Genomic DNA, 14,734 nt, shown 5'->3' with positions numbered 1-14,734 from the left:
ACGTTTCGACAAGGTTTTGTCATCATCACCATGACAAAACCTTGTCGAAACGTTGTACATTTGCTGTCATGTTAAACTTATATTAAAGTTTTTCTTCATTACCCATTTAAGCCGTCTCCAGCCATTATTAGTCTCAAAGTGGGTTCCTCGTCATCGAATTTGAATATATGAAGTTTGTTCAACATGCACTACAAAGTCCAGAAGTGGTAACCAGCAGGCAATAAAGTGGAAACGAACACAAAATAGATATTTATATTTATTTCCTGCATTATACACGACCTAAGAATTAATGCATTCTAACCATTATAAACTATCGTCTTATGATTTGTTTTTTGATATTATATACATCTAGTTAGACCATCATGGTTGTTATGTCCCAGCCAAGCCTTATAAGGTCTGTATTGTGCGAAACGCGTTGTTTGGCGATGGACATGTCTGGCACAGTGTGGTTGAAATACCATTATACACTCTTTTTGAAGAACCCTAAAGGATTGAATAGAGAACGTAGTGTTAAATACAATAGGCCTAATACTAAGACCTTACGGTAAGTATAATTAATCATAATCATGCTTCGCTACCTTCGAAATCGTGTTCACACCATAGCAACTATTATTGTAACAAATGGTTTACGTAGATAGTGTTCCGACCACTAATGTGTTTGTTGTGACCCAATCGGCCTAAGAAGTTTTGTATTTATAGAAACACGCCGTCGCCAACGGATGTGGCAGACACTTCTCTTCCGCTTGAAAACCATAAGGGACTGAATACAGAATGTAATGTTTAAAATATAATAGGCCTAATTCTAATGTCTTATTACAAGTATAAGAAAGTTCACTTTATTGCACTAGGGAATCCATCATGAACATAATCAACGACAGAAATGTGTTGAATTTTGTTTAATCGAAAACTTCTATCTAGAAAAACTTCTTAAGCTATAAGGTAGATTTTAAAACACAAATATTAGTCTTAATACCCATCAACATCAAAATGCTGCCCCCAAAAAGATAAGCCCTGTGTAATATGGGATCCTTAAAACAACAAAAATGCAATACATGGAAACTTAAGTAAAATTTGACTAAATGTATCTTGAAATTCTTGAGTTCGGTTACAAATGTTAATTTTAATGCATTGGATTTATTATTAAATGTTCACTTTGACTCTAAATGTTATTACAAAATAAAAGACAGCTGGGATATATTATTATCTGAAATTGAGTTGAGGTTTGATCACTTCCCGCCAATTTAAAAAACAATCTTATCATCACCATTGGACAGCGACTATAAGGTGTCACTTAAACATACTCGTAATCTTAAAATGACTAATAATGAAGTATGACCATTTATACTCATCATCATCAATTGAAACACATGAAAGTAGTTTCAAACTCAGAGAAGCCACGAAAACATAAGATATTAAAATCTAGTTTTTAAGTAGAGCCTAATAAAATATATATATGTTTGATTAATATATTTAATATGGTCGAACTTCAAAATTTCGATAGTGATTGATATGAGTGAAGTTTGAATCCATTTTACAAGAATGAGAGAAAGGTATCATTATTAAGAACATACATTTCTTAAATCCACAACCTATGTATTAAAGCTGAATGACTGCTGTACAGACTTGTCCAAGGGGAAAAGTTATATTTGCTGAAACTAATGTACATTTGCTAAAATGTGCTGCATGCTTTAATGAAAATAAACAGACGCAAGACAACGTAGAATTTCCTGTGGCTTTATACTACAGGTCGATAACACATGACATCACGATAGCACGTGATCACATTTAGCCTACTAAACAAGAGCAGCAAATCACGTCATCTCCGTGAACTGAAGTTGGGCACCAGAATCTATGACATCAGTAATATAAAGATTGGTAGTTTGTGAAACGTACTTAAACTTAAAAAGGGTAAACGATTAGTACTGAAAACGTTTTCAAATAGATGAAAAACTGACATCGATACAAGTTTCTTTGTACGTTTGTAATTATGCACAAAGCTACACAATCGAAACCCAGATTCTAGCGTTGTAAGTCCGCAGACAATGTGTAGACTGCAATAACGAACGAAATAAATAACTAGATTGTTGAAAAAAAGTAAACCAATAATTTCTCGGCTTTGCATTTTTTAAAAATTTAAATGTCCCCGTCCTTCAATAATTTAAGAACACGATGTTATAAAAAATTGTCACTCATTACGTTGTTGTAAACAACAATCCGAATTGTTGGGGGAAGTGGGTGTAACAAAATATTTTTGATTGTTTGGTTGTTTAGAATATTAATCCTGGTCGATTTTAAAATAAACTAATAATCATAAAGATAGATCAAACCTTTGGACTTATCACATATAAATGAACAATATATATATACTTGCAAGACGGACTTAAAAATAACGACGTAGTAGGGGTAGTGAAATAATCGATATCATAATGCGACGTTGAATCAAACGAATCACGTAATTAGGTTATAGTCGACTACGTACATGTTTAACATAATTTTGGTATGAAATGAAGAAATGTTTAAAAGATTGCACACCAACCTAAAATATTCGGATATTTCTGAAGAAATGAAATTAGAGAATGGGCGGGATTCCAACTCGCAACCCGACTATGCATGTATAATAATCTAACCAGTATAAAATTACTGAGTCCAAAGGCCTGTTCATATTGGAGATCTTTTTCGTACTCACTACGGTTCAGTTCGTTTCGAGACAGTGTGAACAACAAACGAATCAGACTGAGTTCAGCAGAAGAGCCCCATAGTGGCACAGCGATATACCGGGTTTCGATACCCGTGGTGGGCAAAGCACAGATAGCCCTTTGTGTAGCGTTGTGCTTACTAACCAACAACAATAGCCACCAGAAGAGGTGGTCTGGGTGCATTTGGTGAAAAAGCTGAAGTGAAGCACGGAAACGAAGCCCACTTCACTTCCGAACGAACTCGGTACGTTTGTGGAAAACTAGCACATTAATCAAAGCAAACGAACTAAACTGAAGCTGTTAGAAATGAACTCAGTGTGAATACTGCTTTATAAATTACACGAGCGAGCTTAGCTGAAATGTTTTGAAATACTCATTATGTCAATTTTAATGGCCGTCATAACTGTAAAAACAATTCTTCAGAAGCCCACTTTATTACCAGCACCATAATCAGAGTCATCTTTCTACCAAGGTCAAATCAAACTAGGGTTTCAAGCTATAACTTTCAATAATATATATATGTATATGTATATATATACACACACACACGTGTATGTGTGAGAGAGAGAGAGTGAAAGAAGCCAAGAAAACAACCAAGGACACGACTTCGATATCCTCAAAGCTATTTACGGCCATATTTATTATATCTACCCCCGAAAACATTTGAAATATATAAATCAATAACTATTTGAAACAGCATTCAGAAAATGGATGTTAGGAATAAAAAGTCATCTCTGCTACTAGATGACGCTACATAAATTAAATGTTCCTATTATTAGTGTGATATGAACATTTTCTTACTGATTAATTATATAGGAATTTTAAAAAATTTTCGTGTATCTAGTTTCTAGGCAATTGTGGTTTAAACAATGATCCAGAAACTGTATTAGATGTATTTTGTATTGCTTGTCTAAGATGTTTATGTACATGACAACATTTGAGCGGGGAATGGCTAAAGCTTTTATTTTTAACACACACACACACATACACATATATATATATATATACAAACACACACACATTCATATTATTATCAATGAAAGACTGTGTTCTGTGTAACAATGGTTAATTGTTTTAATTATGTATTACATTCGACATTAAAAGTTTTTTCTATCTTTATATAATATTTTTTCTTTCATTTGCCTAAATACTGATTTCTATGTTAAAATAATTTTGTTTTAGTGAAATGTATGGCGAGTTTGCCATTTAAGGCCATAGTCTCATGTACTTGGCGTATCATGTTAGACTGCCCCTTTGTACAGGTTTGGTTTGTTTGGAATTTCGCGAAAACCTACTCGAGAACTATTTGTGCTAGCTAGCCGTTCCTAATTTAGCAGTTATAGACTAGAGAGGAGGCAGCTAATCAATACCACCAACCGTTAACTCTTGGGCTACTCTTTTACAGACGAATAGCGAGATTGACCGTAACTTCATAAAGCCCCCACGGCTGAAAGGACGAACACGTTTGGTGACAGGGAATCGAACCCAGGACCCGCAGATTGCGAGTCAACCTTTGTATAGGAGGTAGGTGATCACTGTTAAAGTCCTTAAAATATTTCTATTATAGTTTTGTGATTGTGTTATTCAGTCCACTCTTAAGTGAGCAGAGTATTTCTACATTTTAGAAATGTCTTTCCTTATTTATTTAGTTTTACTTTTGTGCTTGCTTTTCTATGTAAAAGGAAATTCTTGTAAATATGTAAACATTTATTATTAAAGGGTGTTTTTACGTAGTTCTGTAATTGAAATGTTTCTTTTTTTAATTGTAATTCATTCATACTGTGCACATTTAAAGACTTAAAAGTAAAAAGTTTCTTCATTTCTCTTTTGAATTTGAAGATTAATATTTTCATTTCTTATTAGTGTCTGAAGGCAAATGACGACTTGTTGTTTTTGATTTATGTGGTATTACATTATATTTTTATTTTGAAGTATGATTTAAATATTATATTGTATGGTTTAAATATTGTTATAAATTAATAGATCATATTGTATTTTCATTTTAAAGTACAGTTAAAAGGTATTTTGTATTGTGGTTAAATATAATTTGTTGTTAAAGGTTATTTTTTGTAACACAGTAGATTCGTGTTGAAAGGATCACTGGCTGTGATATCCTTTGTTGGCCTAAATGACGATCTCTGTACGTTATAATCGACGAAAGCTGTGAGAGAACAAAGGTCTCAAAATGATACTGTTGAGTTAAAAAAGAAACTGGATTTCCCTGTTGAATTAAAGTGTGCTTTCTTAGTTTAATTCTACAAGTGGATCTTCGAGTAAAGACCATATTTGATATCACCATGTTTTAATTATTCAGAGATCAATCCTAATAGAATGAAAGCTGTGACACTAAACACTACCAGTAGATAATAGACTGTGGTCCTGTCTCCACAAGTCATATGCTTCGGGTTTTTTCTCTTGGGGTGGATATTATAAAGATTGTTTTTCATTCAAAAATTGTTCAGCCAAGTTTGTCGGTGACTTTAAATTAGACTTTTTAGTAAAGTAAGGTGGATAAAATATTATTATAGATAAAGGGGGTTTCTGAATATTTATTTATAATTGGCTTTGATGGCTTTACTAGTAGTGCTTCAGCTATTTTGTTGTTGTTTATGTGCATATTATATTTCTTCAGAGTCGTTCCCATAATCCAATTAGGTTTCCACTGATGTACTGGAAATAAGAATTGTACTGGTGATAAAAAAGTTGAAATTTTAATTTATAAGAGTTGTAATATTTTTTGGGGTGGGGGTGTCGATTATTCTTTAACTTCTTCCCGATAATTTTTAGCCTCGGCATAGCGGCTCATAGAACGACTCTGAGTTTTTTTTTCAAGTACAAACTTTTAACTCATAGCTCTGTCACCTCTTGATCAATTTGAGATCTAATTACAGTTTTTGACTCAGGAGGTCAAACTCTTTCGATTGATGTATTTAACCAGGCCCAAGGTCTCATAAAGTAATTTATTGTAATCCTGCCTAAAACAATTTCAATTTGAGGGTATGCTGGTGGGGGTCCTGATGAGTAATAAAAAGGAATCGGGTATATGCGCGCCCCACACTTGGTATTACTGGCACAAAAATATAGCTAATAAAACGAAAAATAAAGGTCTCGTAGATTAATTTACTCTAATCCTGCCTAAAAGAATTTCAAGCGTCGCGGTTACTGAGGATTCCCTTTTATTTTTTAATTAATGTTTCAAAATTCTTTGCACTTCATCGTTTAAATTGTTTGCAGAGCACATATTAAATGCTGTTTGTGTAACACACTTACGTTTCTGTTGTATAAAGTGTGTGGATTCCCAGTTAAGGCATTGTTCCTCGTTTGTTGCTTTCCTACGAATTTTAGTCAAGCTTTTAAACCCACGAAAAAACACAACATCAAGATATATATAGTCATGGTATATTCTGTTTACCATTTTACATCAAAAATCTTTTCTCTTGAACAAATTCAAGGGAAAACAATATAGCAGCAAAATAATGAAAACAAATTTGAGTAGTTAGGGCATTACCTGTTTTCAAGGAGTACATCTTTATTTTATAACGTATATATGTACAGTATAAGAACAGCAGAGAAAAATGTTATAAGAAAATACTCGTGAAAAACAATATCGGATAGGGATAATACAGGCTTAATTAAGGCCGTAACATTAGTAAGCAACATTCCAGTCATGACCTTATGGCAAGAATTCACAGCTCGCAAACGTGGTATGTTGAGAAAACTCCAATAGTTTGATAAAAAGCACGATAAAACAAGCCCATGCCACAAAAAAAGCAGTTAATGGAACTTTGTTTTCAGACAAGGGTGAGATACTATTAAGGAAGAGTCCCCCCGTTATACAATTTGTCTCTATATGCTCGAAGTTAATTGTCTTGGATGATTTCGCCAAAGATATTAGATAAGGGAGAGAAATAAGTTCTGTAAGAACCAATAACAAAGTGGATTTTGGTTACAATATGACGAAATAGTCCACTTGTTGCTGGAAGATCCCACTTGTACCAATCGAGTTAAAAGAAGTAATTTTGAAAGTAGATCTGCTAAACTTCTTGAACAATTGGAAAAACACTAAAAATTGCGTATATAATTTCGTGTTTCTGACTCCAAATGGCACTTCTCCGAACTTATCTGACCCCAGAAGAAGATGGCGGTTATCCAGAATCTACAAGAAGTTCGCCACACAAACTTATTGTAAGTATGCTATTTCAGATCTTGTCTAACAGTGTTTCACTTCAGGTTCAATAATATATAAAGAGAGAAAAGTGAAGAATACTAACTGTACTGAAGAAATAGTATATTTGATAAGACTTATAGTGGAACTACAGAAAGATATATTAGAAGAACTGTCAATGCAGTTATACAAATTACGATAGCTTAACTCATGATGTGTCTATGTTATTGAACATAATAGAAGGTCTTATTAACGAACATCTAGACTTTCAAAGTGAAGAACTCAGTGATTTAGAGTTAGTGTTGTTTCAAAATAACCTTGAAAGTTTCGATATAAATGAACTATTCAACAGTGTATAGTAAAGAAGTTATTTGATCTGTAATTAGTCGTCTCTCTGCGAGTTCTTTATTCCACACGTAAACCTCCTCGCTTTGGTGACCTGTGCAACCCTCTTACAACAGCACGATCTAAAGTCCAAATAGATTACTTTCTAACGAGTGTAAAGTCGAAACCAACGATTAAGCCCACGTCCTGCCCACACGCCCGTTACAGAAAGCTATAGACATAAACTTTGGCTAAGAAATATCCTTCATGTGTTCAATATATACATTTAACATAGTTGGTAGATTTTTAAGCGTCAGTACCACCACTGTGTACGTTATTTAGGTACTACTATTGCATTAGTGACTGTACGCAGTTTCTGTCGCTAATAAAGGTATAAAAAACATAACTGATTGTTTTCTTGCCTCTGCTACACAATAACAAAATTTTACTACTTAGAACTAATAAACAAAATTTGTGTCATGAATTTATTTTTAAAATATCGAATTTCTCAAGGTAACAAGAAAACGGATTCGAGAGACAAAAATAAAAGTGTTGACACGTTCTTAGCATTTTGTCGAAATCAGTTTTCTTAGTTGTTGAACGAGCCACACCTAGTGATATTATAGCTTTCTTATGAGTCAGGGTCTTTGCTAGTCATTGGTCAACATGAAATAGTTTACACAACCAGAAAGACATCAAATGGACAAGGAACACTATTAGGACTAGGTGATAGCAAGTTGAGATACAGACCCATGCTTCACAGCTCCAAACCAGCGTGTGTCATTTTTATCCTATGGTCACAAAATCTCCAATGTACTCCACATAAAAGATACAAAAAGACACTGCCTGCTTCAGCAATGTCATCTCTCTCGCCTTGCAAAAGCATAAGCACAGAGAATGGTCAAAATTACATCATATTCCACCGAATGTCAGTAGCGTATTTCTTTAAGGTGAAAATTTGTTTGTTTTTGTTGTTAAGCGCAAAGCTACACAATGGGTTATGTGTACTGTGCCCACCAGGTATCGAAACTTGGTTTTTAGCGTTATGAAAATTTCAGTCTTTCCGCTGAGCAAATGGGTGGGTAAAGGTGAAAATAACAATAAGGGATATTTTGTTTTAATTAAGTGGTTTGAATTTCGCGCAAAGCTACACGAGGGCTATCTGCACTAGCCGTCTCTAACTTAACAGTGAAAGACTACAGGGAAAGCAGCTAGTCATCACCACCCACTGCCAACTCTTGGGCTACTATTTTACAAACGAATAGTGGGATTGACCGTCACATTAAACGCTCCCACGGCTGAAAGGGCAGAGTATGTTTGGTGGTATGGAGATTCGAACTCGCGCCCCTCAGATTGTGAGTCAAGCTTCCTAACCTGGCCGTGCCGGGCAAGGGATATTTTATTCACTCAAAATTGAACAAGCTTACAACTTGCAAACTGAACTTACTTAATATTTATTAGTACAAGATAGTAACTAGCACATATAAATAAAGAAGTTACAACATAGCACTTAACAAGTGATTGCTCTGATGCAAAACAAAACAATATCCTTATGCTTTGATACCTCTGCATAATAACCTGTATACGTTTAGCTGATTATATTATTGCTCAAAAGAAATAATATAATCAATTATATTGTACTCTTTGCAAATTATATCACTAAAGTACTTTAGCAGGCAGAAGCATTACTGATTTAAATCACACATAAGGCTAGATAACTGTCTACAGTATTGACCACATCATTCATAATAATCACTCACAAAAGAACCGTTACATTTCTCATCCTTTTTACCAAATCACATGTTATTTTCTAATCACAAATTACTACATAAATTATTTGTTCCAAATTTGAAACATGAAATGTTTTGGTGATGATAGCGTTTTCTTTGCAATAGCAATTGTGTGATTAAAAACAGCATCAATGAATGCTCTAATCATTTCGCGGGCTCTCGACAGAAGCAGTAAATTGAATTAATAATCGTTTATATAGAACTGTACAAAACATAGGCTACTGAAATGTCACTCTTAATAAACTCATAATGCATCTGATCGTGAGGTGGTAGATGTGTCTTGACATACCAGAGTTTCTGATTTTCAGACAGCTTTTATTTTTTTTCATCCTTTGGCTGATCTTTTTAGCATTATGTTACTGTTGTTTAACAAAGTTTAGTGTTCGTTGGTTTTTAATACAAAGAATTTCTTTAACTTTATGTTAACTGAAAAAACACATAACATATATGTTTCACAGAACGGATTTAGGATATTTAAATCCTACTACCATTCGTGGTCCCTCGGTGGTACAGCGGTAAATCTACGAACTTAAGACTCTAAAATCCGGGGTTCGATTCCCCGCTGTGGACACAGCAGATAGCCCAATGTGGCTTTGCTCGTGTAGTAGTATAAAAGCCAACACATGGAGTGTAACGTTTGTCTGTAGACAATACATAACTCGGGAAATATGTACAACATTATTTAGTCAAAGGAGTAAAAGATCAATTTGAAGCGTAGACATAAGCAATATGTGTTTTTATATGACATAATTAACTTATTGCATAGGAAACGAAAAATCCTCTCAGTATTGAACCATTTATTTTTCAGTAACACCAGTGTTTTTGAGGTAAAAGCAATGTCGTGGGTGCTTTTAATCTGAGGGTAGAGAAGAGGCTAAATGACCTCCTAGCAATTTCATGCCTTCAGATAAAGAAGGAGAAGACATCTCGAAGCCTGCTAGCATTATCATATGTTGGATTCAAGAAAGAGAAGATTTTCAAAGACCTTCATGCATTATCATATCGTTCTGATAAAAGTGGGGAGGACATCCTGAGACCTGCTAACATTACCAAACTGTTTGACTAAAGAGAGAGTAGAGATTCAGAAGAACCTCCAAACATTTGTATACCATTAAAATTAAGATGGGGAGAATATACTTAAATCTGCTATTGCAGAGGTTGAGCACGTTACATAAAAACAATTTTGGAGCCTAATCATGTCGTTACAGGCGAAGCCGCCACGTCTGGTTATGCTTTATCTGACGACCGTGAATGTTGGCAATAACCCTGCAGCATAGTTTCCGTTGTATATGGCTCCGTCGTAAGGCTATCATGTTCAAAGCCCACACCTTCTACCTGCATGCTTTCCATAATACCTCTGAAGTAAAGGACGACGGTTTTCAAATTCCCATTTTAACATGCAGATCGTACAATAATCAATATGCACTGAGCCGACCGATGGCTTGACCTTTATGTCTTCATATGGAATAAGATGAACACCCATTTCATTCTCTATCTGCTTGAAGTATACGACGGTTAAACCTATATGTTGGAGAAGTAACTCATGTGCACGTGACTTGCGTCGCTTTTACAAATGGAGATCCTTCTTGATTATATTGCTTAATGTCGACCTTTGACACTAATCACATGTTACAAGACGCCGCACACTGCTAACTACAACTGGGGTACGACTTGTTGAAGGTCTCTATCTGGATGGTTCTGGTACTTCGAGTTGATCATTATTCCTTTGTTTTCAAATGTCATTAAGTAAAAGGGTTATTCCTGTCTTTTAAATTCTAATTCCCTGATTGACACACATCTTTAGAATCTGAGCAAATGAATATTTTGCGTCGGAAAAGGCTGTTACACACCCTTCCCAAAAGCGATTCATTTTTGGTGGCATCATTCTACCTACGAAATACTAAGCAATGTCAAAAAGTAGTTCTGATACATTACGTTCCACCGCGACTTTATGTTAGCTATAGTTTTCAGGTGACTTGCTGATTTGCATATTAAAAATAGTTTTAATATAACGACTTTGCTATTGGATCAAAGAGGGGAGATTCCCAAAAACCTTTGATCATTTTCATACTGTTGTGATAGAGGTGAGTAGGATCCACCTAGACCAGTCAGTATTATCATATTAAAGGCAGAGAATATTTCTAAAGATCGTTAACCACTTTTACCAACACGTCAGAGAGATAGAAAGTTATATGAAGTTATACATCTCCCAAAACAAAAAGATGATAAAAATGCTGTTAACATATCTTATACGTCTCTACTAAGTGTAATTGTTCAAACCAGCTTCATACTATGCTTCGATTATATAAAGTATTAAAAAGGTTCACAAAATAAGCTTCGGTCAATTTTACATCAAATAGCACCACAATGTTATCACTGCTTAACTTAGAAATTTATACTTAATTCCAAAACATGCACATAAAATACAATGACTGTTACACATGTCACTCAGTTGTTGCATCATGATTAACTTTTGTGTATGTGTATACCAAGAGAAAAACAACACATATGTAAGTTTAATGATAAAATAGTGACGTTTACCACCTTCTAAAAGAAGCACTATGTAAGAAGAATAACGTTTGACCATAATCCGTGATACTTAACCCTAAATATAATTTGTTTCCGATTTCGGAAGTAACTCATTTCTGCCATAGATCTCTAACCCTTAAACCCTCAAAGTAATTTGTTTCCAAGAGCACCATTTAGAACGTAAATATTTTGACTTAGATTTCCGATCCTTAACCCTAAGAATAATATTGTTCAAAGCAAATCTTTTTTTTTTCAATTTAGTTAAATTACTAACCCCTACTTTTGATATTTAATTTCTAAAGAAACCGGTTTCCAACCGGTAAAAGTTTTGACCTAATCTTGACCTTTAATTTCTAACATCAGAGGTATTACATCTGAAGATGAAATCATATGTTCTGGGCAAAACTTCTGATGACTTCTGATTCTCAACCATAAAATAAATATATTTTAAAAATAAACTTTTCCATATTGCTCTTTGTACCTAAACCTAAAAAGGATATGTGTTACCTTGATTTTTTACTCTAATATATTTTATGTTCAAGTAATTTGAGGGAAAAGCTTAATTGTAACTTTGGTGATCCTACTTTTATCTATTTTCTCTCAATTAGGTCAATAAACGAAGATGCAATACTTCCGTCAATTAACAACAACAAAATTCAACATCAAAACTAAATCAAGATATTCACTAATTTTCAGTAAAGTACTATTGTGTATTCAAAGAATAAATAGTGCATTAACGTTAAGGTTTATTCAGATATAGCTTACTACTGAGTTGGAACGTGAAAGTGCCTTTCAAGGTCCCGAATTTTGGCAACTGACTTCCACTTACGAGTGTCTTGTGAAACTTTTTACAAGATCAACAAACACGTGTAGTAACTAAATTCACAGGTGACCCCAAGTAACTGGCGTATATATACTGTTGCTACAGTTAACATAATACATACTCAGTCTGTTTGCTTACTAATGTTCTTTCAAACGCTCTTACAAAAAAGGTTCTACTTAGCTATTTTGATAAAGTTTGCACAGCAAGTCAAGTGGCCCTTCCTCTGATACTTGGTACCAGCAAAGATTGAACGAAACTGTGCCTTCTCATATCTAAGTACTAAAGGGCAGCGTTTCGTGTGAAAATACACACTCACAAGTCTTTATGAATGTTTATATACCAGTTTTTTTGTTAATGTATTTGATTTTATGGTTATTTTAATATAAAAAGTGTGCTATAAACATATTAAAATAATGATGTACCAATAACTTTTGTTTGTGGAGCACGTAGAACATTTTATAATATTTGGGCAATCTAGATACAGTGTTGAGAAAGTTATATTGAAACGATTTTGAACAGGCAAATCCAACGCATTTTTTATATAACTAGAAACTGATATAGTTCCAAGGTCCACTCGACTGGGTCCAAACCTCATGACGAGTTAATAGTATATACTCACAAAATCTTTATACATCACATTACGTAATACAATTTAAATATTTCACTACTGGCTATCTTTGTTCTGCAGTAACTTTTTGTGTACCTACTACATTTAACTTGAATGTACTTAATGGATTATATCCTACAGCTACTTATTCTTTTACACTTCTTACTCTCCATGCTATACGAATGGAATGATATATTCACTTATTATAAACACATAAAAATTAATTACTACTTCTCTACATACAGATATAGATAGAAAATGGGTCCAAAATATTTATTTTTAATAGAATAATGTGATCCCCACGAAAAAAATTTAAAAAATGTCCTGTGCAAATCACGTGACAACAGACTATATGAAGTCACGGTGGAACGCAATGTATCAGAACTACATTTTTATATGTTGTTTAGCGTTTCGTAGGTGTTGGATATACAAAAGTAATGACAAATTTCGTTACATAACACGGTAAGAGTTGTACGTTGTGTGAGTAGTTCAATTGTTTTAGTATTGTTGACGTCATCTTTCTCGAAACCTGTATTTTTTTCGTTATGTGAGTATTGTTACATCATAGCGTCTCCTAGTTTGTAGAAAGTTCGAGGCCTCAGTTGGACAGTATATGTATATATAGGCGACCAAGTGAGCGCAAGTTAAGTCAAGTCAAGATAGAAAACAGTTAGTGGCTGAAAACGTGAAGTTAGCCAGCGTGTGAGTGATTAGCCTTAACGGGTGATTTCTATAGTGTGTTTCACAGCTGTATTGCAACAACAGAGATAGGACAAAATAATCTGTTTTGTCAGTTTGGTTCTAAAGTAATTGAACCAGCCTATGTGGACTTTGACGAAAAAGAGAGAATTATTTAAAGTTCTGGATACAACTGTTGTAAACAAGGAAAGTGAAGTTCAGTCAGAAAATGTTAAGGAATTGAAAGTGAAGTTAGACTGCGTGATTGTTAGTTTAGCCCTAACAGGCAATTTTTTAAAATGAGTTTCATAGTTTAACAGAGATAAGGAGAATAATTTGTCTTGTGATCTAAAGTAATTTAACCCGCCTATGTGGACTTTGACGAAAGTGAGACAATTATTTCAAGTTCAGAATACAACTGTGGTAACCCATGGGATAATGTAAGGGAACTAATTACCGATTCACTATTGTGATAAAAGTAGAGAAAAATAATGCGTATTGTCAATTGGATTCTAAAGTAATTGAATCAGCCTGTGTGGACTTTTGACAAGAAAAGATAAAATTTAGAGTTTTAGATAAAACTGTGATATCCTATAGTGTAAAGAATTTTTGTACATACGTTTGACTTGTTTTGAATATATATTATTTTAAAACAAGTGGATTGTGTGCTATCCGTTTATTATCCAAATTTATCGTCAACAAGTCACAGACACCTACTGTAAAAGAATCCCGGCCCTATTCATATAAAACCCTGACAGTAGGTAGGGTGATGCCACCGAATATTGGTCGCTTTCGGGAAAAGCGTGTGACAGCCATTTCCGAAGCATAATATTCATACACTCAGACCATAAAGATGTGTTCAGATCTGGGATTTAGAATTTTTAAAACGGGAATATTCCTTAACCCAGCCACTGGGGGTGCAAGCCAGCACAACTCGGTGCCGGTCCAAAGCCCGGATAAATGGGGATGGTTGGCGTCAAGAAGGGCATCCGGCCATAAAAACCCTGCCAAAACCAAAAAAAAAAAAAAAATGACAGTTCATTTGAATGTAGTGATAATGGATGTGCTGGGCCAAGGGATCATCAAACCGGCACCTTGGGACATGTTATTTGCAGATGACAT

Source organism: Limulus polyphemus, unplaced genomic scaffold, assembly GCF_000517525.1.
Source record: "Limulus polyphemus unplaced genomic scaffold, Limulus_polyphemus-2.1.2 Scaffold766, whole genome shotgun sequence".
NCBI classification, from domain to species: domain Eukaryota; kingdom Metazoa; phylum Arthropoda; class Merostomata; order Xiphosura; family Limulidae; genus Limulus; species Limulus polyphemus.
Note: the sequence above shows the minus strand (reverse complement) of the source record.